General features: G+C 40.2%; 2 long non-coding RNA genes across 2 annotated transcripts in view; one reads left to right on the top strand and one right to left on the bottom strand.

Moving 5' to 3' along the window:
• The window catches only part of LOC134792135 (uncharacterized), a 688366-nt gene that overhangs the window by 338370 nt on the left and 322434 nt on the right, over positions 1–27562 (bottom strand). The gene's annotated exons all lie outside the window — the stretch shown is intronic.
• On the top strand, positions 864–3167 carry LOC134792493 (uncharacterized). Its single transcript, XR_010144434.1, has 3 exons — positions 864–916; positions 981–1102; positions 3157–3167. It is a non-coding gene; the product is annotated as an uncharacterized LOC134792493 (long non-coding RNA).

Here is a 27562-nt window from a genome sequence, read left to right as displayed (position 1 = left end):
ACATTTTGTCTAATTTTGTGTTTTTTTATTTCTTTTTATTTTATTTTATTACTTTGTGCTATATTATATGGGTTTTATTATTCCAATGTGTGTTACTGAGCAAGCATGAGCAACCCCAATCTTCAGGCGTGTCCATATTGTCCTGGCGCTGCAAGACAATACGTTGTACCTAGGGGCCTAAATGTACATATTAGTCGTGTGCATAGGGATGTGATTGGTGTGCAGGTGAGGCCTAGTACTGGTGAGGAGCTTGAGCCGGGAGTGGGGAACGATGTTGAGATTACAAAGTTGGCCGAGCTGAAGAAGAATGTTAGGGTGTTGCGGCACGTTCCGAGGGGGGCCAGGAATCTGGCCGCAGGAAAGTTGTGTGGAATTATTCAAGATTGTTTGAGCAATAATGAGTTGAAAGATTGGTTTTCGCTGCTCACCTTTTCTTTCACGGCTTTGAGGGTTCCGGAGGGCGCTAATCACGGGTCTTTAACTTCGAAGGTTAAGGAGAATGTTGACAGTTGTTGTCTGTACTTTCCAGCTGAAGTTGGTCTTAAGACAAGTTCGGTTTACCGTACTATTGAGGCGAAAGTGCATGATGGGGATTTGAGAGGGGCAGTCCGTCTTTTGTTCTCTGATTCCACCCTCGCGCCGGCTAATGGAGACACGTTGGAGGCTTTGGTCGGAAAACATCCGTCACCTTCGAGGCAGTTGGATTTCCCCCCTGACCCTGATCTGTCTAGTCCATTCCTGACGGTGACACAGGAGGAGGTTGTAGGCGCTTTGGGGTCCTTTTATAATGGGTCTGCTTCTGGGTTGGATGGTTTGCGCCCTCAGCATTTAAAAGAGCTAACTTCTTTGTCGGCAGGTGACAATGGGAGGAAACTATTGGAATCTCTTACAAGGCTCTGCAACTTCCTTTTGCGTGGTATGGTTAATCCTCAAGCTTGTCCATATCTGTATGGGGCATCGTTGTGTGCTCTAGCGAAGAGGGATGGTGGGATTAGGCCTATTGCTGTTGGGAACACGTTGCGGCGCCTTGTTTCGAAGCTTGCTTGTCGTGCAGTCAAGGAAGAGATGGCGAAATATCTTCAGCCATTTCAGGTTGGCTTTGGTACGCCTTTGGGGTGTGAGGCAGCCATTCATGCGGTGCGTTCTTTTGCTATGGCTCAGGAAAATGTTTCTAGTGTGCTTCTGAAAGTAGATATTAGAAACGCTTTCAATACTGTGGAGAGGGATGTAATTTTGAGAGAGGTTAAGGATCGTGTGCCTTCGTTATATCCCTTCCTTCATCAGTGTTATTCCTCGCCGAGCAATCTCTTCTATGGCACTAATCCGATTGCGTCACGGGTGGGTGCTCAGCAGGGGGACCCGTTGGGGCCTCTTCTTTTTTGCCTGGCCGTACAGGGTGTTATACGATCATTAGCCTCTCCTTTAAACGTCTGGTATTTGGATAATGGAACGTTGGGTGGAGCGCCGGATGTTGTGTTGGGTGATGTGCGGAAGCTTGTGCAGGCTTTGTCGGCCGTTGGTTTGCAAATAAATGCTGAGAAGTGCGAATTGTTTCTTTGCAGCCCGGATAGGGGGGGGGTCAGTGGCTGATTTTGAAGCGGTTTTGCCCGGCTTGAGGTTGGTGGAGAGGTCATCGCTGTCGCTTCTTGGGGCGCCAATTTTTCCGGAAGGGGTTAGTCAGGTGGTCCAGGAGAAGACCGTGGCACTTTCGGAATCTGTGAAACACTTGCAGCATTTGTCGGCGCATGTGTCTCTGGTGTTGTTGCGTAACTGTTTATCGATTCCACGCGTGACATACACTTTGAGAACGGCGCCGACGTGGATGCATATGCAGGTTGTATTACAGTTCGATCAGGTACTCCAAAGCAAGCTCAATGTCAGGTTTGAGGGATCTCAGTGGTGTCAGGCTGCTCTTCCCATTCGACATGGCGGTTTGGGAGTACGTCGCATGCAGGACGTGGGACTTGTAGCATTTCTTGCTTCCTCGTATGCGTCGCGGGGCCTGGTTGCGCGCATTTTGTCCATCAGTGAGGGTGATGTTCACATGCCTTTTCTGGGTGCTGCATTGGATGAGTGGTCTGTTCGCTGTTCTGACGACACGCGGCCTGACGACCTTGGGGTTCAGAGGTCTTGGGATGATGTTTTATGCCGTCAGATGTACGAGCGGTTGCTGGAAGGCGCTTCGGGGGTAGAGCTGGCTCGGTTAAAAGCGGTGGTTGCACCTGAGTCTGGGGCGTGGCTGCACGCCTTGCCGTCGTCACACTTGGGGACGTTGTTAGATAACGACTCCCTAAGGATTGGTGCTGCTTTAAGGCTCGGGTGTACTGTGTGCGAGCCTCATTTGTGCGTCTGTGGGGTGATGGTGGAGGCAAACGGGCACCATGGATTGAGTTGTGCGCGGTGTGCTGGTAGGTTTCCTCGACATCATGCCATTAATGATATTGTGCGCAGAGCGATGGTGTCGGCTAACCTGCCGTGCATGTTAGAACCCCAGGGTCTTAGTCGGACGGACGGGAAGAGGCCAGACGGTCTCACTCTTGTTCCTTGGGCTAAAGGTCGGAGTCTGCTGTGGGATGCTACATGTGTGAGCACCTTTGCTGCATCGCATCTTGCACAGACGACACGTGCGGCTGGGGGGGCTGCGGAGAACGCCGCGAGACAGAAGCATGCCAAGTACTCAAACTTGAAGCCGGTTTACGATTTTGTCCCTCTCGCTGTTGAGTCGGCTGGTCCTTGGTGTTCCGAGGCGAAGGTTTTTGTGAGGGACCTGGGAAAACGCATGCGGGATAGGGGTTGCGATCCTAGGTCTGGTTCGTACCTGGTCCAGCGTATATCGTTGGCTATTCAGCGCGGGAACGCCGCTGGTATTTTGGGGACGTTTGTGCCGGGTACTTACCGGATTAGGATATAGGTTTATGGCTTGCTTGTGTTTTGTAATGACCAATTTCCTTTTAAATTTGACGATGCATGTTGCAGATGACATATGTGAACGTATACATTTTATTTTGACGAAACCTGAGGTGGATGAGCTATCTGTATGATGACGAAGCCTGCGCTGTGGATCTGAAGGTACCTGTGCTGTTATTATTATGTTTTTCTTTTTTGGGTCAATAAATTATTATTATTCCGTAGATTCATTTCCAATGTGCTCGATAGTCGTGTGAGGCACGAAATCTGTGAATTTTTTGTCGTATATGCGCTCACTGACATGTAAACACTTACGTTGCATTTCTGCGACAAAATTATCGCAATCGCACGACAAAAAATCGTAGTGCGCGCTTGGCCATACTACCCCTCCCTCTTTCAATAAATAAATACGTTAAAATTTCGTCTTAGGTATATACCTATTCACTTCACCTAAGAAACAAGCAATATTGTACGTACGTACTTCGTTTAATATTAGATATTAGTCTACTTTTTATATACCTACTTAAGGTACCTACACTAAATTATGTTATTGCTTATTATTTAATCATTGCGTCCCTACGATACAAGTACCTAAAAACCTGATACTTAGCTTTGTAATGTAACTTTATTAACCACTTACAGTTATAAAATGTTCACGCGCCATGAGAAACAAGAAATTTGAAAGGAGCTCTTAGGAAAGGAAATGAAAATGAAAGTAGGGTACGGAAATTCGGCTGTTTCTATTTGTATTTTGATCATGCCTTAGAGTCCCATTCTTCTGGTTATTTGAAATTACACTCGCCGAAAATCTATGTTGAAACTGAAATTATTATTTTTGGCCTGTGTTTTGGGGAAACAGTAAAAATGTACATAATAGGTATTACCGTTACATATACCTAAATTTTAGTTTAGTAAAGCTGAGACCAGTCTATATAAAGGACTGAAATCAGAAGTTAAACGTTATAATTGTATAGACTAGGATAATTTTGAAATTAAATAAATATAATCTTCCTAAAATATTGCATATAGGTGCTATTAAGTTTTAAACGAAACTAACATCGAATCACATATTATGTTAAAAATATAAAAAAATACTTAGAAATCTAAATCATATCGGATTGATAAATCAAATTTAAACAACTAGGATTTCGTAACATTATTTCGCTATAAGTAACGCATTAAAAGCTCAAAACTATAACTTATGTTTCCGCGCGCTTTTCTTAAAAGATAAAATATAGAGTGCAACTCGAATTTTTAAGCCACTAAATAATCTGAAATGATCTATACGATGCAGTAAACGAACTAAGAGTATATTTTATTTTCATAATAGGTACAACTAAACTAACAGGTATTTTTTGATGTCATATGTATATTAGTTAGCGTAACATAGTGCATGATAGCGCAAGCGGTGCGTTACCAAGAAGTACAAGTCGAGTAGGTACATTATAGTTGAACTAATAGGTACAGGTTTTCTATACACCAATCCAAGCTTAAAGGTTCACCTGACATTAGCTCTACTATACCAATATCACTCCAATCATCAAATTCTCGTACGACATTATTGACTCGCAGTTCAAGCACGATGAAATATCTTTATTCTCTGCGATACTCTAGGCCCTAGAGTATCGCAGAGAATAAAGCTAGGGGAATATAGAATATGAAATGTGTGACGAGTAACGCAAGCCGCAGCCGTGGCTCCATTACACCACATCACATTGACAAAAGATTCGTTTCTATATCATGCTATACCTACGTATAACTTACGTGCGACCAGAGACAAGATAATGATAATGGGACCGTTTAACAAGCGTCTGTAAGCTGTATTCTCTTTTTCGCTAGATTTGCCAGAAGTAGGTTGTAGGTATTACAGATTACAGAATATAACAATTGTAGCTTAGTCCGTCACCGTAACAGTAAGGCGGTATTCACATTTTATGCAGCTTGTGCATCCGCTGGCTGCTCCGGATATCGCTAAGGTATATCGGTATGTATCTTATATTTAGGTTTATTATCAGGTCTGTTGCCTTATAATATTTGATTATATTGATTAATAACAGAGAGGTGTGCGGACTCGCATCAGTGTAATAACTATACATCGGTAACTCGTGGCATTTAGGTAGCACTTAAAAGATTAGTTTAATTAATTTCCGTTTTTTAGTGGTTTCTTTTTCTCGACTCGTATAGGAAGAACATTGTCACATCACTAGTCTGTGCCTGCTACCTAAATGCCACGAGTTACCGATGTGTGCTCATCACTAATCTTTTAAGTGCTACCTAAATGCCACGAGTTACCGATGTGTAGTAATAACCAATGAGGAACGTGGATTTGTATTACATTTCAAAGTGAACTTGACAGTCTTTATTATTAACTAATATCTGACGCAGCTCAACATCCATAAAATGGGAACACCCAAATATTCCGAAATATGTTTTTCCGACTTTCATAACCTCGATTTTCATAATCACGATTTTTTATACGTCCGAAATATCGAAATCACGACTTTGAAAACCACGAAAGAAGAAAATCACGACTGCGCTATTTCCGAATACTTAAAATCCGATTGTCATATGAACGAAAGCTTAAAGTTCCGATTTAAAAAAAAAATGAAAATATTTTTTCCGAATTTGTCTATTCCGAAAAATCACTGACCGATCGGAAATAAAATAATTCGGAATTCAGAAATTCGATCTTTTGTAAACTCGGAATAATGAAATTCGTGATTTTCAAAAGGGAAGTAATTAAATGGTCAGCCGTTTTTAAAATTGATCTGCAAAAAAAAAATGCATTTAAGGCGATATGATTCGACTCATCAACGAATCTGAGGGGGTGAGGTGCGCGGCAAAACGTGAAGCCCCGCCCGCGCGTCCCGCGACCCGCTCGCCGAGATCGTGAGCGCGCGCCGCGCACGGTAAACATAGCAGACGGGTCACAGTATAATGATCTTATGATGGCAGTATTTTAACTAGACCGGGAAATGGTCACGTTTTAGAGTTTTTATTGTATATGTACGTATGTATTTTTTGCATTACGTATTTCTGATCATTTCATGTAGAATTATTATTTTTATATAGACATGTGTACTTATTATTGATCAGTAAAGAACGTTTTAATTTCATGGCAGCGTGTTCGAGTTAAAGTACCTAAAGGAAAGTAACAATTTTAAAGGAGACGGTCAATTAAGGGTTCTATTTATAAAGGTTATTAACCTTAATCAATAATTTTACTTTACAGATTCCTTTAACTCAATAACGCTGCCGTGAAATTAAAACGTTGTTACTGATCAGTAGTACTTATTTATAAGCTCTAAAAACAAAAAAAAACAGTTTCAAAGTAAATTTCTGATAACTTTTTGTCAGTGCAAGCCTTATGGTTTCGTCTTGGCAACATTTTACATGAAAATGTTTTGGTGGGTCTCATTATCACAATTTCCAATACTTTTGTTGCCTAACTTACTAAATTATTGTTTACAATACCTATCGACTTTATGGGTCAAACAGATCACTGTGTTATGTCTTTCCTGTAGACATACACGAGAGTTAAGGGCTATAAAGGTTAATTTTCTTATTTAACCCTTATCCACGTGAAAAGCTCCTCCTTTTATTTAGAGAACTATGATAAAATCATTACTTACATGCCCACAAGCTGTTAACTATTGCCCACAGGAGAGAAAACTAGTGTGTTCGCGCGAACAGTACATTTTTCTCTCCTGTGGGCAATAGTTAACAGCTTGTGGGCATGTAAGTAATGATTTTATCATAGTTCTTTAAATAAAAGGAGGACCTTTTCACGTGGATAAGGGTTAAATAAGAAAATTAACCTTTATAGCCCTTAACTCTTGTGTATGTCTACAGGAAAGATATAACACAGTGATCTTTTTGACCCTTATACCTACTTTAATGATCACACAATTTTAACGAAACAATGTTTGTCAAAAAAGTGCAGGCCGTTTTTCGAGACATGCGTCGCTTAATGACATACTCCGTCGGTCTCTTGCCACCATCAATGTGCCTGCTCTTCTTGAGCCGACTGGCATTATCAGAGATGATGGCAAGAGGCCCGATGGAGTGTCCTTAGTTCCTTGGAGCTTGGGACGGATGTTGGTGTGGGATGCTACCTGCGTAGACACACTGGCACCGTCCCACCTCCAACGGACTACTGTAAAAGCGGGCGGAGCGGCGGAAAGCGCCGAAATTCTAAAACGTAACAAATATAAGAGCCTCGGTAGAGAGTACCATTTTGTACCATTTGGTGTTGAAACTCTAGGTCCATGGGGTCCCAGCGCGCATAAGTTGTTCGCAGAAATCGCGAAGCGTCTGGTTGACGTAACTGGTGACCGAAGAGCTGGCGGCTACCTCGCACAACGTATCAGCATTGCGATACAGCGAGGAAATGCCGCCAGCATCCTTGGTACAATGCCTCAAGGGCCTATTTTAGATTTAAGCTAGTTATTAATTTCGTTTAGTAGTACCACTGTATATATATTGTATGTAAATAAATGAAAAAAAAAACAATGTTTTCAAAAAAATAATTCAATGAAGTGCGAGTCAAACTCGCGCACCGATGGTACCTACATTTTATTAAGTACATTATATATATATTTTTTAATTAAGTTGTAACTGACTCATCATGATCATCTCAGCCATAAGACGTCCACTGCTGAACATAGGCCTTCCCCTTGGACCTCCATTCCGGTCGGAAGCGCCCGCATCCAGCGTCTTCCGACGGCCTTAACAAGGTCGTCTGTCCATCTTGTGGGTGGACGTCCTACGCTGCGCTTGCTAGTCCGTGGTCTCCACTCGAGCACTTTTCGACACCATCGGCCATCTTCTCTGCGCGCAATGTGGCCTGCCCATATATATATATATTACATTTTCAAGAAGTCTGGTCGCTTGTGGTGAAAAAAAAAATGTATGGAGAACAGAGTGGCCAACTTTCTTAAAAATAGTTTATCTAATACTGATTCTAAAATGGTATCACACATGCTATTTACATTTCTACAAATAAAGATATGGCCTAGATGGTGTTTAAAGTGAAGTATGGTGCTAACTAGTAAAAAAGACAAAAGTGCGATTATCTCGAAAACCACGAAACTTTTACTAGACCTATAAGTGCATTTTCTGGTCCAGCCTAAGCTGCCCTGTCGATGGTTAGAAGGTTGTCCATTAATTACTGGACATCCTGTATAGAGATGTAACTAACCCAAATCGATAGTCACAGCAAGCGATTACGATTGGATGGCACGTAGACTGAGGTATCGAATTGTGACGTATAATGAATTTTTATTTGCGATTTAAATAAAGCTAGAATTATATGGTTTTCGCGCAAGGCATTTAATACACCGACCGAGTAGGTCGCACCCATCGTCAAAATCTAAACTAACTGGGGATCTATTTTAAAGTTTATTTATGTTATTTCTGTGTCAAATTTGTTGTCTGTTAGGTGACGATAAATATATCCATATTTACAGTTGATTATCCACCTTTTCCTTATTTTTATTAAAAGAAAAATGAAAAATTCATATCGAGTTACTTAGACGACTACCGATTCATAAAGGTGGTGTCCGGCTAGCCCTAAAATTAAAAAAAAGACGTAGAACGTAAACGTTCGTAGTGCAATTGTTTTCCTTTGTGATTTCGATGTGCGAGACATTTTACGTTGTATTGCTGTTGTGAGTGACAGATGTCAAATAACGCAAATAAATATGCACACAGTATATGTCGGTGACTTTAGTTCATCTGCGGATCTCCTCATTTCTGATTTGATTACGCAGAGAAACTCCGAGCATAGCCCTCTCCATAGCTCGTTGAGCGACTTTGAATTCTCAGATGAGGCCGATAGTGAAAGACCACGTAACTGACTGAATAAGTCCTAGACGTTTCCCGTGCCTTCGACACTATAAATATTTCGCTATTGCTGTCTAAACTTGCTTACTATGGTTTCGACGTCGGAACCGTAAAATGGTTTGATAGCTATCTCTCTGGTCGTTCGCAGAAAATTGGGCTTCGTAATTATTCTGGACTAACAGACTACTCTTTAAATGAATCTGTAAATTGCGGAGTCCCTCAGGGGTCGATCCTGGGTCCCGTTTTGTTTATTTTGTACGTGGCAGACATTGCGAGTTGTATAAAGAACTGTCACTATCACATGTATGCAGATGACCTACAAATTTATAAAACGTTCCATCCCCGGGAGACACAAACTGCTGTGGAGCTGTTGAATCAGGATCTTGATCGTATCGACATTTGGTCTGGACAGTGTGACTTAGTCCTTAACCCCAACAAGTCAAAGTTTCTAGTGCTTGGCACTAAAGGCCAAGTTGACAAAGTCACCAGCTTTGATATTAATGTTATGCTCGGGAGGGAACGCCTCGAACGAGTCTCTGCAGCACGTAACCTTGGCCTACTCTTAGACGAGGGCTTGCGTTTTGAACAAAATGTACTCGATGTCACTAAAAACTGCTACTATAGATTGAAAGTACTATACCAGGTTCGTCAATATCTCAGTATCGACCTTAGAATAAAACTATGCGACACTTTAATATTATCCAAACTCAACTATGTCGATACTGTGATTAATGGTTGCTTACTGGCTCGTTCGAAGGCACTCCTTCAACGCATCCAGAATGCTTGTGCCCGTTTCTGTTTCCCCATCCCTCCACGTACTCATGTCACCCCATATCTTAACAGTGGTAAGATTTTGAAAATGGAAGCACGTCGATCGTTGCATTTTGCGACCCTACTTTTCGGTGTAGTAAAATTTCAGCAGCCCCAATACCTTTTTAACAAGTTGTCGTTCTCCTCCCGCCCAATGAGAGATGCCATTCGAATTCTCTGTCCGAGGCACGGCGGTTGTGCAGCGTTTCGTGGCAGTTTTCGCTATTCTGCCACGAAATGCTGGAACAACATACCCCCTCCAATACGTAACTCAAAAACATTACACACTTTTAAACTTAAATTTAAACAATATCTTTTCAGCTTGCAACTGCCGTGTTCTTAGCATGGAAATGCATCTTAGTTAAATCATTTCATAGGTATATTTTACTTACTTCCGGCGTGATATTGTGCATAATGTATATTTTTTGTTGGTTAAAACCGTCGATCGTTGCCTTTTCTATAAACCGATTTACAACTACCAACTCACAAATTTTATATTATTTTAATTCTTTATTTATTCGAGTTCCCTTTTTTATGTTTATATGATCCACTATATTTAATATTTAATATTATACTAAATACATGCCTTGCCTGACTTCTTTTATATATATTTACATATTCCCAACCCACTCACTTCCATATCAAATTTCATTTTTTTTTTCTTTTCCTTTTTCTTCATGTATAAGTTTCTAATTTGTGTTAAATATTAAGTATCGAATCACATTTTGACACTGCCTTTACTGTTCTGAGCTATCTTCTTGCCCTGGGCTCCACGGAAGACCAGCGCTATAGCATATATATTATGTTAGAGCATATGCTGAGTGGTGTCCATTTGTAGCCTCTATAGCAGCATCAATACTACGATTATTATTGCATGTTAGTTAAGCTAATAATAGTTTAAACTGTTTAGTGTAAGATCCTCTTTTTTAAATTTATATGTGTGGTGCTGTATGTAGATGGTTTTTGCAATAAACGTTTTTCTATTCTATTCTATTCTATTCTAATAACACAAAATATTAAAAAAACTTGTCTTATACCCGCCTTATTTTGAACTCCCTGTAATCACACCCCGTATTCCGCACCCTTCACAAATAATCTGATTTAGTAAAGTTTACTAAATGTTTTTTTTTATGATCTTGATCGCGTAATAATGTGTAAAACCCAAAATAGCGTCTTAAAACGTATTAATTTTTTTATAATGTGATCTTATTAAGCATTTATATGAGAAGAGCGACAAAATTTTACGATAGTTATTTATAATTTTTTTTTCGTTTTCAATAAAGAAGGAAGTTTGAGAAAATTTTGTTAATTAACAATTGCCTAAATAACTTTTAGATAAATTTCTACAAGTAGTACATTTGTTGACATGTTTTAAATACACCATAATTTTTTTTTACTTTTTAATGAATATTTAATACCTTTAAAATTACATATATTTAATGTTACGTAATCGCTTTTTCACGCCGAAAATGAGGCGTGGAGGACTGCGTTCAGCGTTGAATAAAAAGTATAAATAATGGAGATACAGTCCTGCAAGTATATAATGTTGTATTGGAAATATCCTCCTCTTTAATAATATTAACTACGCTACTAACGCCCGAGGGCGCGTGTTGTTTGCTGTTGGTGCTGTTGTTGACGTGTTGTTGTTGCTGTTGTTTGTGCTGTTGTAATTGCGTAGTAGCTTGTTTTCCAAAGGGAAAAAGAAACAAAGTTGTACTTTTGCTAGGACAAACAGATCCGCGTGCGAGCACTTCATTCCTGTAGCTCGGTAGCAGTCCGGTTATGTGAGGGTCGCAGTTCTAACCTAACCTAACCCACTTTTCTGGTAGCAGTCCGTTTCTGTGAGGGTCGCGGTTCTAAACTATTTAACCTAACCCACTTCTCTGGTAGCAGTCCGTTTCTGTGGGGTTCGCAGTTCTAACCTAACCTAACCCACTTTTCTGGTAGCAGTCCGTTTCTGTGAGGGTCGCATTTCTAACCTAACCTAACCCACTTTTCTGGTAGCAGTCTGTTCCTGTGAGGGTCGCAGTTCTAACCTAACCTAACCCACATTGTTGGTAGCAGTCCATTCCTGCTGTTGTTATTGTTGTGTAGTAGTTTGTTTTCCAAAGGGAGACATAAATAAAGTTGTACTTTTGATAGAAAGAAAAGATCCGCATGCGAGAACTTCATTCCCGAAATCGTAACTTTTCCTATTGGGTCGTGTTTCAGCTCCAACTTCCTCCTCACGTGTGACGCTTCGGGCCTTCGGCCCAACGCGGAGCTCGGCCTTCGGCCTTCGCGAGCCTTGACGCTTCGCCGTCGGGCCTTCGGCCCGCCGGCTCCGCTTGTCAAGAAAGTTGACTTTGTAGGACGTTTGGAGGAACTGCATTCACGCAGCTCGGCCTTCGGCCTCGCGTTTTGGGAGTCGGGGTGGAGGCTCCGGGCCTTCGGCCATCCACTGGGGTAGGCCTTTGGCCTCCCTGCCTGAAGCTCGCCCTTCGGGCTCGCTTAACACACTTTTTGTATAGGATTTTGCTTTGTTCGTCATTCCCGCAGCTCGGCCTTCGGCCTCGCCCAAAATTACTGGGGGTGGAGCATGCTTGGACATTCGAGATAAAGCTCCGGGCCTGACGGCCCTCCGCGGTGTCGGCCTTCGGCCTCCCATCCTGAAGCTCGCCCTTCGGGCTCGCCTAACCTACTTGGAAATTTGAATCTGGCCCGTGTCCGCCGCCATTTTGGATTTTTCCAAAAAAAATTTTTCACATGGTAATCTTGGGCTCCCAAGCTCGCCGCATGTCAAATCTCAGCGCGCTCGGACCAACTTGAAAAAAAATAAAAAATAAAGTCGGCCTGTTTGAACATTTTTAATGCAGTTTGTTTTGTCTTGGGGCCCTCTATGACATTTGGTCGAGCACCCCCCACCCATCTCGCACCGTTTAAAAGTTGCCATACAAAATTAAAATGACCATTATTTCCGCCATCTTAGATTTTTTCCAAAAATTTTTTTTTCATAGGAATCTAGAGGCCTCTATCTTTAGCCATGCCAAATCTCAGCGCGGTCGGACCAACTTGAAAAAAAAAAACAAAAAAGTCGGCCATTTTGAAAATTTTTAAATGCAGTTTGTTTTGTCTTGGGGCCCTCTATGACATTTAGTCGAGCACCCCCCACCCATCTCGCACCGTAATATGAATACTTTTTGAGATATTGGGGAAATTAAAGATCTCTACTTTTTCCCCCTTTTTTGCTTATAACTTTTGATATTTTGTGTGTGCTACTACACGCTTCGAATGCATTTTTCTAGGCATTATGACGAATCTAATGAGCACACGTATTTTTAGGAGTATTATCTCTATTTTTCACCGTGTTCATTTTCTCGAACAAGACTAATACAACCAAGCGCAAGATGAACTACCTGTAGGCACCTTGAACTCTCAATTATATTTAATTCATGTCGACCGTGGTCAAATATTAAAATTAGTGATATGTATTTAGTTCTTAAATAATTGTATTGCGATATGCCTATTAGGGTAATTTTTTCAATTATTTAATTTGACATTTTATATTTATTTAAATTTATGATTATGATGATGAATTTGCACGCTTGACGGGCGTGGCGCGTTGCATGCGATCCGAAGCCGGGCGCCTTCGGCACCCTCATACTAAAAGCATAACACTATACATATATTGTAACATCCCCATACTGTATCAATCCAAATAAATAATTTCTGATTTTCAAAGGAGTCAAAGAGCACGAAGGAATATAATCATTTTGCAGATCGGACGTAGGTATATCAGTAAAGGTGAAATACTGTAAATATATCATACTTACATACTCACAATTATATTATCTAGGAACCAATATAATATTATTTACCTACATTGAAATTGGTTTTTAAAAAATTTTTAAAATTTAATCTTTTTATTTCATAAAAAAAGCATGCATATTTACAATCTTAACTACTAATCTTAAATTAAAAAGATTTTTTGAGTTAAGGAGTCTACGTTATAATTAATTATACACTATTACTTATTAATTTTATTATTTTTCTATAAGATAGGGATTCGATTATTCTCTCATTTTAAGCATGTGTTTCTTTATAATGTATCTGGCTTGCCCACATGTTCGATCTTCTTACGAGTTAATTAATTCATTTGGAAATCTATTCAATATACGCGGTACAATGCATTTCCATACTCTTCGACCGTATTCATTGTTTGTTTTTACGATCTCAAACGTTGGAATGTTATCTAGGTTGCGTAACCGTGGGGGTCGCGTTTTTTTGTGTAAGTACTTTATATAGTCTTAAGTATACGTAGTTGTAGGTTATAGATATCATTTAGGTAGGTTTTGTATGATCTTCCATAGCTTTCTAGGCCATAGTTTATAACAGAATCCGCCATAGACATGTAAAGGAGTCTTAATGTATTAAAAGGGACTTTGTGTTTTAGTATACATAATTTTGATAGTATAGATCTAAGTTTATTACATACCCGGTTGCTGACCTAGTGAAAATACTGAAATATTTTAACTGTTGATGTAGGAAAGCTAGGCGCTTTCAAGCACCTCGTAAAGTATTAGATGCTTCTGTTATCAGAAAGTGTGTTTTTATAGCACTTAGTGACTTTTTCTTACGTTTCATATGCTTTGTTTCCCATTGTTTGTAAATGGTAAAATCACGTGACCGCGCGGAACACACTGACGCAGGTCCGTCCTCTACAAGCGCTGTCGCGCGACTGAAGAGGGCGTAAGTGCGTTCGCGAGTGATGGCGGTTGCGGATTTAGTAGGTATTGAAACATAGAAATTATTTTAATGATGTTACCGAGACAAAGTGATCCAAATCATCTAGATTATCATATTACCTATACATTTATATAAAAAACAAGTCAAAAAAGTTTGTATTGTAGCTCTGAGATTGATTTATTGTTAAAAAAAGGCGTAACTTTGGAATTTTTTTCTATCGAGCAAAGTTTATCTAATCATGTTTTTGAGATCCAAAACATATCTGCCAGATCCTTAAGTATAAGATATATTTTTTTCACAATTTTAAAACATTGTTTCTTATATTTCCGATGGATTCAAAAAACTGGTTCGCTTAGCTCGTACGGGAAAAGCACGCCTTAAATCATTTGGACATGCTAGAACTGCTACCTTTACAGAAACCAACTGATACTAGAAAAGTGGGTTAGGATAGAACTGCAACCTTCACAGAAGCCAACTGCTACTAGAAAAGTGGCTTAGGTTAGAACTGCGACCTTTACGGAAACCAACTGCTACTAGAAAAGTGGGTTAAGTTAGGTTAGAACTGCGACCTTCACAGAAACCAACTCCTACTAAAAAAGTGGGTTAGGTGAGGTTAGAACTGCGACCTTGACAGAAACCGACTGCTACTAGAAAAGTGGGTTAGGTTAGGTTAGAACTTCGACCTTTACAGAAACCAACTGCTACTAGAAAAGTGGGTTAGGTTAGGTTAGAACTTCGACCTTTACAGAAACCAACTGCTACTAGAAAAGTGGGTTAGGTTAGGTTAGAACTGCGACCTTCACAGAAGCCAACTGCTACTAGAAAAGTGGCTTAAGTTAGAACTGCGACCTTTACGGAAACCAACTGCTACTAGAAAAGTGGGTTAAGTTAGGTTAGAACTGCGACCTTCACAGAAACCAACTCCTACCAGAAAAGTGGGTTAGGTTAGGTTAGAACTGCGACCTTTACAGAGGCCAACTGCTACTAGAAAAGTGGCTTAAGTTAGAACTGCGACCTTTACGGAAACCAACTGCTACTAGAAAAGTGGGTTAAGTTAGGTTAGAACTGCGACCTTCACATAAACCAACTGCTACTAGAAAAGTGGATTAGGTTAGGTTAGAACTGCGACCTTTATAGAAACCAACTGCTACTAGAAAAGTAGGTGTAAGTTAGAGCTGCGACCCTCCCTCCCCTAGAAACATACTGCTTACAGAAAAGTAGGTATAGGTTAAGTTAGAACTGCGCGCCTACAGTAAATAACTGTTTTAAAAAAAGTAGGTTTAGGTTAGGTTAGAACTGCTACCCCCCGTAGAAACGTAGGTACCTTTATTTATTAACAACAAATTCGGAATATCGTTATTCGGAATTTAAAAAATAGGAATCACGTCAAATCGGAATTCAAAATTTCGGAATTATGACAATTCGGAATTCGTGATATCAAAGATCGTAAATGTTAAATTCGGTGTTTCTTCCTATCGGAATTGTTATATTCGGAATTATGTGGTTCGGAATTTAAAAAATCGTCGGTTTTACTATTCGGAAATAGAAAACTTCATGATTTTCATCGTTCGGTAATTACGACAATCGGAATTTTGATGGGTCGAGCATTTAAAAATCGGAATAATAAAATTCGATATTTTAAAATTCGGCATAGAATATAAGTCATCAGGGGTCGGAAACCGGTATTTGCTCCATACAAAAATACCGGTATTATTTCGTTCTTTTTCGCTCTTCGGTTTATTATTTCACTTTTAATGGGACAATCTATTAATACAAACTCGTTACCTAAATATTTGATTCAGTCCTACGTAAAGAGTATAAAATAATTCAAAATAATGAGCTATTTCGGGGTTTTTAAAAATACCGGTTCCGAGCCCTGTAAGTCATAAATCTACCTATTTGAAGACGCTGTGACAACGCTAGTAGGTATTTCATTTCGTACAGACCCTTATCAGATCCCCATTTGGATAATAGATGTGACGTAATATCCATGCCTTTATGCATAGAGGTATGAATCGTATTAAACGTGGCGGAAGAAATTGTAGGTAAAAATTTGCTATCCGTAACTTGCTTATGCTACTACAATTTACTGTAAATTTGTTAGGCCTTACAACTAAGATTATTTCCAGTGTCAGTAGAACTTACTAAGTTTTTTGACAAAACAGGAGTCAGTTAGAATATGATTGGAGCCCTATTACCCAAGTACCCCGACAGAGGGTAGCAGGATGATAAGAAGTCGTTTTTCGTAAGGGACAGCAACGACCTAATATGCAGCTATGTTACGGAGCAGAACCACGGTTATATTTATCTTACGACAACCTTATGTATGGGCTTTCTCTTCCACCTACTGTCAATTACAGCATCACATCATCGCGACATTGCTACCAGCCGGGCTAGCACATGATTGGCGTATCTCGCCGCGAGATAGACTACCCGTCCGTCTTTAAATAATACAGTTAGAAAAAGACGGGTAGTCTATCTCGCGGCGAGATACTGTCGCGTCAGTCATGTGCTTGGCCTACTATACTATATGCTACGATGCCATGACATATTGATGAAAAGGACATAGGATAGTTTTTATCAATCATCATCATCATCCCACGCAGACGAGGTCGCGGGCAGAAACTAGTAATGTTAAAATCCTTGGCAGACGGTGGATGTGGGTTACCAATAGCATTATAACCATACTTCCTCAAGTCTAATTAGCCCCTAATGCAGCCACGGCACAAAGTGAAGCGAGGCGGGCTCTTGGATTCACTCGGAGAACACTAACTAAGGCACAATCTGCGGCTCGAGCTCTTAATTATAATTTTTGAAGCAATTTGTGAACGGTGAACTCTATAGGTACATACTTATAATTTGCTTTAACAAATATGAGTGCTGGCTGTGGTTCCTTGAGGTGCAGTAGGCTCAGAGAACGGATTATTTGAAAAGTGGTATAGCGCTTTTTAAGATCACAATACTGTTGGCAAAAAAATTTGCAATCTTTAGGCCTTTTTGTAGGGATTTCAGCGATTGTTCGGTCATAGGTAGTCTAGACCGTCGTCGTCGATATCCTTAAAGCATCGACATTATTTTATATAAAAAAAATATACAAGATGCATAATAATACAGTAATTTTATACATTTCGCGTTTGCGTTAAATCCGGTAGTTCTGATTTTTTGCAGACGTGTTTATGATGTTGGCCCAATGAATAATACAAGTTTGTGACTTCGAGCGCCGAACGCAACTTTGTCAAATATCTAAAAACCCGCGAAAATTTCTGTTTTCTTTTAGATTTGGGCGATTATAACCCTAAAGGACTAGTTTTTGATAGTGCCTTCTCAGGACGTATTAACCCCTGGAGCGCCCCAGAATTACCATAGTATGGAACTACTATACTAGTTACCAGCACACGTGTCTGTTTAGGGCGCTCCACGGGTTAAAAGTGGACAAAATTTGCTACAATACGAGACTAGAATTGTCTCTGTACATCTAGAAGTTTCCGAAATAAAACCTTTCAAAAATTATATTTTTTTGAAATTGTATTCGTAGGGTAAGTAAGTGCAGTGAGTACGCACTTTTGTCTCAGGCGATGCAGCTTGGCACGATTGTTCCTAAGGTCAAACAAAGCTGATTTGGCCAGGTAGCTTGAGATCGTACCGTGCCTACCCCCCAAAAAGGGAGGCGCACGGGTCGGATCTAGTGTTCCAAAGGACTCGAGCCCTTTTAGCCCGAAATTTAAGGCTCCCGAGTTCTTTTTAGAGCTGGCTTAATGAAAAAGGTTTCAAAGGGCTAAAGGTTTTAATAAGGCTAAAGTCTTAAAAAGGCTATAGCCTTTTTTTAATATAGCCTTTTTAAGAGCTCAAGCCGCTTTTAAGGTTAAAACCTTAAAAAGAACTTGAGCCTTATATAAACTCTTAACTTTTATGAATGCATTCATACTTAATTACTTAGATAATACTCGTAGTAGGTGTGTAAAGATTTGATAGTCTACACTACACCGTATGTAGATAAACTAAAGTATCCCTTTAAACTAGTTGTAAGTACCAGTTTTTCCAATTAAAGTTTAGCATATTATGCTTACTTTAATTGAATAGCAATCATTCAATTAAACTTTATCCAGGCGCTATAGTTGCATCTCAAATCCGTAATAATATACTATTTTATGGTATGGTATGGAGCGGTATGGTATGGTAAGGTACGGTATGGTATGGTACTGTATTTTTGGCATGGTAACATGGAATAGTATGATATGGTTCTTCAAAAAAAAACGTCACTTTTGTCACTTGTTTGACACTGACATATCCCATCCATATAAGTGTCAAAAGTGACGTTTCTTCAAACAAAAAGGTCACTTTTGTCACTTGTTTGACACTGACATATCCCATCCATACAAGTGTCAAAAGTGACATTTCTTAGATAAAAACGTCACTTTTGTCACTTGTTTGGCACTGACATATCCCATTCATACACGTATCAAAAGTGAAATTTCTTTAAACAAAAACGTCACTTTTGTCACTCATTTGACACTGATATAACCCATCCATACAAGTGTCAAAAGTGACGTTTTTATTTGAACAAAATTTCATGAACGACCAAAAGTCGTGATATTAAATAAAATTATCAGTTTCGTACGGTAGACTTTTTAAACTTAGGTCAGCTAAACGTAGTAATAACAACCTTTGTTACATTAGGCTTTAAGGCTAAAAGGCTTCGAGGCTAAAAAAATGTCGAGTCTTAATATTTAGAGCTAAATAGTCTTTTAGTCTTTTAGGCGTCGAGAGATGAGGCGAGCCCTAAAAAAAGAGCTAAAAGGCTCGAGTCTTTTGGATCACTAGTCGGATCACCAGGTCCAATCTATGCTATATTTCTTCCTGCTCTTAGCAACTAGGGCAAGTAATATACTTATCATTTTCATATAATTTAGGGATTCCTTATTCTATAAAGTATCACTTCAAAGATATGAGATAAAAAAATGTATGACTGCCTGCAGTCATACATTTTTTTGGAAAAATATGTAGCGGATTGAGTGACGATTTCCATTGAAATGTAATTATGGCCTAAGTCAAAGGTTAAAAATGTAAAAAATAACACTTAACTTGGCGTTTCAAAAGTATGAATATAATGTGCTCGTCCTTAAATTATATGAAAATGATATATAACTTGCCCTAGTTGCTAAGAGCAGGAAGAAATATAGCATTGATTGCACCTGGGGAGCCGATCATTTCCCCCCCTTTTTTGGGAGGTTTGTTTGACCTTAGAAACAATTGTGCCAAGCGGCATCGCCTGAGACAAAAGTGCATACTCACTGGACTTACTTAGCCTACGAATAAAAGTTCGAAAAAAATTATAAACTTTGAAAGGCTTTATCTCGGAAACTATTAAATGTACAGAGACAATTCTAGTCTCGTACTGTAGCCAATCTAGTCCACTTTAAAAACGCCCTGAGAAAACACTATCAAAAACTAGTCCTTTAGGGTTATAATCGCCCAAATCTAAAAGAAAACCGAAATTATCGCGGGTTTTTCGATATTTGATAAAGTTGCGTTCAGCGCTCGAAGTCACAAACTTGTATTATTCATTGGGCCAACCTCATAAATATGTCTGCAAAAAATCAGAACTACCGGATTTGACGCAAAAGAGCCAGGTTACAAAATTCGACAAAGTTACTGGATTATAAAGAAATATTACAAATTCATTTTTGACAAGGATCGGTCGCCCTTTTTGCCACGAGGGTTCTCTTTTCGCTCAGCCATTAAGAATTGAAGTGGACATAGCTAAATGCGCCGTAGGTTAACTATCAACTTTTAAATCTTAGACGCCATCTTGGGACGTCACGTACAAACACAGCAACATTCCTAACTGTACATTATATAGATAGACGTTATTACAAAATGCATAAGGTCCACCGATGTACAATTAACAATGTGGACCTTTCTGTTACTCGTAAAATTCAATTTACAAAGTAAAGTTAAGTACCAAAACGCTTACATTTGATACTTTGTCTTAATTACGTCACACGGCTGCTTGGCAATACCCTGAACTTGGCATTAATTACTGTGCTTTGTTTAATAAGTACCCCAAAATTTACGTTGTTTTGTACACAGTCTTACATAACAATAGGAATTGGTTTGTCTGTATAAGTATTGTGAGTAGTGTTGTGAATAACGCTCATTTCGAGGCTTAAAGACTCGAACCTTAAGAATCTCGAGGCTTAACGACAAAGACGATTTCTTACATCCATACGCGTAAAATAAATAAATACAATTTTAAAACATAGTCGAGTCTTCAAGACTTATACGAGTCTTGAGGACTCGAGTCTTTAAGCCCAAAAATAAGCGTTATTCGCAACACTGATTGTGAGACTGGTGCAATATGGGAGATACGTCAATGCTGCAAACCGTATTTTTCATCAGAAGACACGTGAATGGCCGTATTTTACGGCAATTACCGTATCAGGAACAGCACTATGTAATGTTGTCTTCGTTTTGATCTAATTAGAGAAAGGGTATCTAGAAAAACTAAAAAAGTAAGTAGCAAGGCCACATATATGGCCCAGCATTTGCCGTCATTCCTATAAGATTTTAGGGAATGAGTTGTTTAGAAATATACGTAAATTGTATCTGACTGACTAATCAAACACATCTCTGGAAACAATAACGGAACAGTTGGAAACTAATTTCGACATCCAAACTGCAAAACAATATCGCACTAAAGTACTCATTTGTAGCGAATACAAAGGGCGAACTACTTTTGACCGGTATTACCTACTGTAAATTGTACTCCACTGATTTTTACCGCAGAGAACCCGAAATATAGACAGAAAAATAGAAACACAGTAGGTAAGTAGCTTTTAGTGCCAATAGAAAATAATGCACAATAAAATTAATTAATTAAAAATTAAAAAACACGCCTGCGAAAAAGCGAACTGAAAAGACAAAAATAATTTTTAGTTGTGTTAGTTTAGTTGAGTAACTTAATGAATGTAAAAAATAATTAGAATATGAGTGTTTAGTGAAGGTTATAAACAACAAACGCAAAAGTTTTATGCTCATTTAGGATCGTGACTGTACCTGTGTATTTTATTTCAATTGCAGTCGGGAACCTATTAAATGGGAAAATGACAATACATCAAGGTCCCCGACTGCAATTGAAATAAAATACACAGGTCCTAAATAATAGGATCCTAAATGAGCATAAAACTTTTGCGTTTGTTGTTTATAACCTTCACTAAACACTCATATTCTAATTATTTTTTACATTCATTAAGTTACTCAACTAAACTAAAACAACTAAAAATTATTTTTGTCTTTTCAGTTCGCTTTTTCGCAGGCGTGTTTTTTAATTTTTAATTAATTTATTTTATTTTATACTTTTTAGAATTTTTACATTCATTAAGTTGAGTAACTAACACAACTAAAAAATATTTTCATCTTTTCAGTTCGCTTTCTCGAAGTCGTGTTTTTTAATTTTTATTATTTAATTAACTTTGGGGTCATGATTTCGTTACTAACCATTTAAAGTCACTTTATATTACTTTTGCGAGGGCGTCCTCAGTACAGAAAGGCACGCAGAGCGCCGCATATATCGGGCTACGCCCGACTCCTTTGGAACGCGTACAGTGCGCCACGAACGTCGGGCTACGCCCGACGCTTTGAGTGAGAGGGCACTGAAGGCTTCTTGCTAAGCGTACAGCGTGTCACGTACGTGGGCCTACGCCCCCGACACTTGGTATGAGAGAGTCGAAGGCGCCTGGCTTTGGACCGAGTGCAGCGCGCCACGTACGTCGGGCTACATCCGACTCTTTTACTATTAGGGCGCCGAAGGCGCCCGGCCTTAGAACGCGTACAACGCGCCTCGTACACGCCCGACGCTTTGAGTAAGAGGGCGGTGAAGGCGCCCGGCTTTGGTATGCGTACAGCGTGTCACGTACGTCGGACTACGCCCGACACTTTTAGTATGAGAAAGTAGAAGTCGCCTGGCTTTGGACCGCGCGCAGCGCGTCACGTACGTCGGGCTATGCCCGATTCTTTTAGTATGAGGGCGCCAAAGGCGCCCGGCTTTGGAACGCGTACAGCGCGCCACGTACGTCGGGCTACGCCCGACGCTTTGAGTATGAGGCCGGCTTTGGTAATCATACAGCGTGTCACGCTACGCCCGATACTTTTAATATGAGAGATTTGAAGGTGCCTGGCTTTGGACCGCGTGCAGCGCGCCACGAACATCGGGCTACGCCAGAACCTTTAAGTGTGAGGGCGCCGAAGGTGCCCGGCTTTGGTATGCATACAGCGTGTCACGTACGTCGGACTACGCCCGACACTTTTAGTATGAGAAAGTAGAAGTCGCCTGGCTTTGGACCGCGCGCAGTGCGCCACGTATGTACGTCGGGCTACGCCCGACTCTTTTAGTATGAGGGCGCCGAAGGCGCCCGGCTTTGGAACGCGTACAACGCGCCACGTACGTCGGGCTACGCTCGACGCTTTGAGTACGAGGGCGTCGAAGGCGCCCGGCTTTGGTAAGAGTATAGCGTGTCACGTACGTCGGGCTACGCCTGACCCTTTTAGTGTGGGGGCGCCTTTGGACCGAGTGCATATACTTGGACAAGTTGCAGGAAGCGCACATCTTTCTTACGCTCTGAGTAATGTCATCATCATAAATGTTAAAATTAAATTAAACCATACGGTTATAATGATACTTTCACGATTTGTTCTGCCAAAGTCGGTGCAGAGTTAGCTTAGACGGACTCTGCATCGTATCGATTAATAAATAGAAGTTATATTTTAAACTTTCCGATTCCATTAGCGCAATTACGAACATGTTTTAAAAACTATGAGTAGTATGTACCTAATATAATATAATTGGGTCAAACAGATCACTGTGTTATGTCTTTCCTGTAGACATACACGAGAGTTAAGGGCTATAAAGGCTAATTTTCTTATTTAACCCTTATCCACATGAAAAGGTCCTCCTTTTATTTAGAGAACTATGATAAAATCATTGCTTACATGCCCACAAGCTGTTAACTATTGCCCACAGGAGAGAAAAATGTACTGTTCGCGCGAACACACTAGTTTTCTCTCCTGTGGGCAATAGTTAACAGCTTGTGGGCATGTAAGTAATGATTTTATCATAGTTCTTTAAATAAAAGGAGGACCTTTTCACGTGGATAAGGGTTAAATAAGAAAATTAGCCTTTATAGCCCTTAACTCTCATGTATGTCTACAGGAAAGACATAACACAGTGATCTGTTTGACCCAATTATATTTTTTTATACTACTACTTTACTAGAAAGTCTTCGACCAGTGTGTGTTGCCAGTGATGACATATGGAACTGAAACGTGGCCGCTTACTGTGTGCCCCATAAAAAGGCTCAAAGTCACCCAAAGGGCAATGGAGAGGGCTATGCTTGGAGTCTCTCTGCGTGATCGCATCAGAAATGAGGCCATCCGCAGCAGAACCAAAGTAACCGATGTAGCCCCCCGAATCGCTAAACTTAAGTGGCAGTGGGCGGGGCACATTGCCCGTAGAACCGATGGCCGTTGGGGCGGAAAGGTTCTCGAGTGGCGACCACGTACCGGAAGGCGCAACGTGGGTAGACCCCCCACAAGGTGGACTGACGACCTGGTAAAGGTCGCGGGAGTCCGCTGGATGCGGGTGGCGCAAGACCGGTCATTGTGGCACTCTTTGGGGGAGGCCTATGTCCAGCAGTGGACGTCCTCTGGCTGATATGATGATGATGATGATGATGATATTTTTTTATGATCAGCGGTCAAACTCTTTCCTTTTATTATTTTAATAAGTATCCCATTCAATAATAATATTTGGTTTTATGAGATTAGCTTCTCTTAAGAGCGCTCTTACAAGAAAAGTCGAAATAATGCAAAATTGATGATACTAGTCGACGAAATTCAGGACTTTGCGCTCATTATTAGAAACAATGAGTACTTGTTCCAGTAAAAGCGTCTTCTTATCTTTATAAATATCGTTGTAAATATTAGAAAAAGGACTTATTAAATTAGTAATGATTTTTTTTCTGATGGTCGTTTCCGAAAAACCCCGTGAAGCACTGAATGGCGAGCTCTTATTTGGAAATGTTGAGAATTTTACTCTGCTAAACCTGGTTATTTTGTATTACTAATACCCTGTACTTTAGGCATATCAAACTATATTTTTCCTACATACCTTTGAGAAAGAGAAAATCAAAGTAAAACGAACTCGATTTTCTCTCCGAAACAAGTGTCAATTCCTACGAAAATCTACTTAATATCGAAGTCATTTTCATACTCAAGCAATCTGCAACGTTTGCTTATACTGTTGGTATACATTAGTGTTTATGAAATTCTACTATAATTTTTTGGCAATTTTTTGAAAACTACTCTATATTACCGATGACGCGCGCTGCGCCAGCTCAGTGCCGCGGCAGAGCTTGTAGAGGCAGGACGTGTGTCGGTCGGCTCCGCACATTTTCAACGGCGACGACGAGGTTTTTTATCATTGTGTGCGGCGGGCGCCGTGTAAAACGCTATACTGTGTGCGTGTAAACCGCAACGAGAGACTTTGATCCTAGCACTGTTTTTATAGTATTATAATTTATAATGGTACAGTTTAATAAACTACCGGACAGGATTAAAAATATTTGAAACGACCTGACATTCTATATGTATTTATTTGACTCAAGATAGTACTCAGGGTCTGATGATGGAGCCGGAAGGTGGTCACCGGTACTAATCAACCATGCAACTAAACCACTTCGTGTTTAGGCTCGTTTTATTCATCTCAACAAGATCTTTGACACAAGATAGTACTCAGGGTCTGATGATGGAGCCGGAAGGTGGTCACCGGTACCAATCAACCATGCAACTAAACCACTTCGTGTTTGGGCTCGTTTGATTCGGCTCAACAAGATCTTTGACTTAAGATAGTACTCAGGGTCTGATGATGGAGCCGGAAGGTGGTCACCAGTACCAATCAACAATGCAACTAAACCACTTCGTGTTTAGGCTCGTTTTATTCGTCTCAACAAGATCTTTGACTTAAGATAGTACTCAGGGTCTGATGATGGAGCCGGAAGGTGGTCACCGGTACCAATCAACCATGCAACTAAACCACTTCGTGTTTGGGCTCGTTTGATTCGTCTCAACAAGATCTTTGGCACAAGATAATACTCAGGGTCTGATGATGGAGCCGGAAGGTGGTCACCGGTACCAATCAACCATGCAACTAAACCACTTCGTGTTTAGGCTCGTTTGATTCGTCTCAACAAGATCTTTGACACAAGGTAGTACTGAGGGTCTGATGATGGATCCGGAAGGTGGTCACCGGTACCAATCAACCATGCAACTAAACCACTTCGTGTTTGGCTTCGTTCGATTCGTCGAAACAAGATCTTTGACACAAGTTAGTACTCAGGGTCTGATGATGGAGCTGGACTGTGGCCACGGGTACCAGTCTACCATGTAACTGAACCACTTCGTGTTTGGGCTCGTTTGATTCCTCGCAATAAGATGTTTGAGACAAGATACTACTCAGGGTCTGATGATGGAGCTGATGATGATTGACAGGTACCCGTCGCCACCTTCGCGCTCCATCATCAGACCCTGAGTACTACCTTGTGTCAAAGATCTTGTTGAGATGAATAAAACGTGCCTAAACACGAAATGGTTTAGTTGCATGGTTGATTGGTACCGGTGACCACCTTCCGGCTCCAACATCAGACCCTGAGTACTATCTTGTGTCAAAGATCTTGTTGAAACGAATAAAACGAGCCTAAACACGAAGTGGTTTAGTTGCATGGTTGATTGGTACCGGTGACCACCTTCCAGCTCCATAATCAGACTCTGAGTATCACCTAGTGTCAAAGATCTTGTTGAGACGAATCAAACGATCCTAAACACGATGTGGTTTAGTTGCATGGTTGATTGGTAATGGTACCTTCCAGCTCCATCATCAGACCCTGAGTACTGTCTTGTCTCAAAGATCTTGTTGAGACGAATCAAACGAGCCCAAACACGAAGTTGTTTAGTTACATGATAGACTGGTACCCGTGGCCACCTTCCAGCTCCATCATCAGACCCTGTGTATCTTCAGTGTCAAAGATCTTGTTGAGACGAATCAAACGAGCCTAATCATGTTACTACATGGTTGATTGGTATCCGTGACCACCTTAATCATCATCAGATCCTCAGTACCAGTTCGTTTTTAAACCCTCGTTGATACAAACTTTACAACCTATAGGTACCAAATGCAATGACGAAACATGTAAATAAGCGAGTAGGTACCTATAATTTCTTTCGAGTAATATACCTTCATAAGTACGAGTATGGGGCTATTCATAAATTACGTCGTTTCAAATGGGAGGAGTGGGGGGGGGGGGGGGTCTGGACATCGGATGATGGTAACATGACGTAGGAGGAAACAGATTCATCCGAAGCTTGATTTTTGGATGATTTGAGGGGTGGGGGGGGTCAAAAATCGTCAAAAATAGATGACGTAATTTATGAACAGCCCCTATGTACATTTGCACTGCATTTAGTATTTTCGTACTTACCAAATAACAGTTTTAGAACTTAAAAAGTTAAGTACAGTTAGTGTTGTTATGGTTGATTTCAATATGCTTCGCGAAGGATCAAGAATGTTTAATCCATCATTGTAGTGCGAGTGTGGTAGAAGGGATCGGCGTACTGAGCTCGCACGGCCTGCCGCAGCGCGTAAAATACCTAAACTCGCTCAACGCCGAAATGTAATAGCGCTCTTAACATATTTTGTCAATTCTTACTTTCTCAAAATGAAACTTAAACCCACATGTTGCATATATTTTATCAATTGGCTTTCAAATCCCTTCATTTTCATACCCTACTCGATAGGTTTGCACGATATTTTTTTCTAAAGGTTGCGTAATATGGCGCATTAAGTCCGCCATATTGTTTTTATAATGACGTCATATAGCCTATGTTAGCCGGGATGACGTAAGGATTCTAATGATGTATCATACGTCTAAATCGGTTAAGGCATTCAGAAGTTAAGGTGGAATAAAGAAACTCACATACATACAAACATGAACGCTGAAAACAATACACTCTTTTTGTTTGGGCAGTCGTGTAATAAGCTTTTACCGTCAATAAATGCTACATAATGAACCATCCTCTCGTATTAATAAAACATGAGTTTCATCGGGTCCAATCTTCCACAGATTGATATTTATACTAGCGAAGGCATGTTTCGTGAATTCATTAATTGCTATTAGTTTACTTAGCATAAGTAGTAACCTAAACAACGACACTAATTATGAGTTAC

This window comes from Cydia splendana, chromosome 7, assembly GCF_910591565.1.
Source record: "Cydia splendana chromosome 7, ilCydSple1.2, whole genome shotgun sequence".
Classification (NCBI taxonomy): domain Eukaryota; kingdom Metazoa; phylum Arthropoda; class Insecta; order Lepidoptera; family Tortricidae; genus Cydia; species Cydia splendana.
This window is presented reverse-complemented; position numbering and strand designations above follow the sequence as displayed.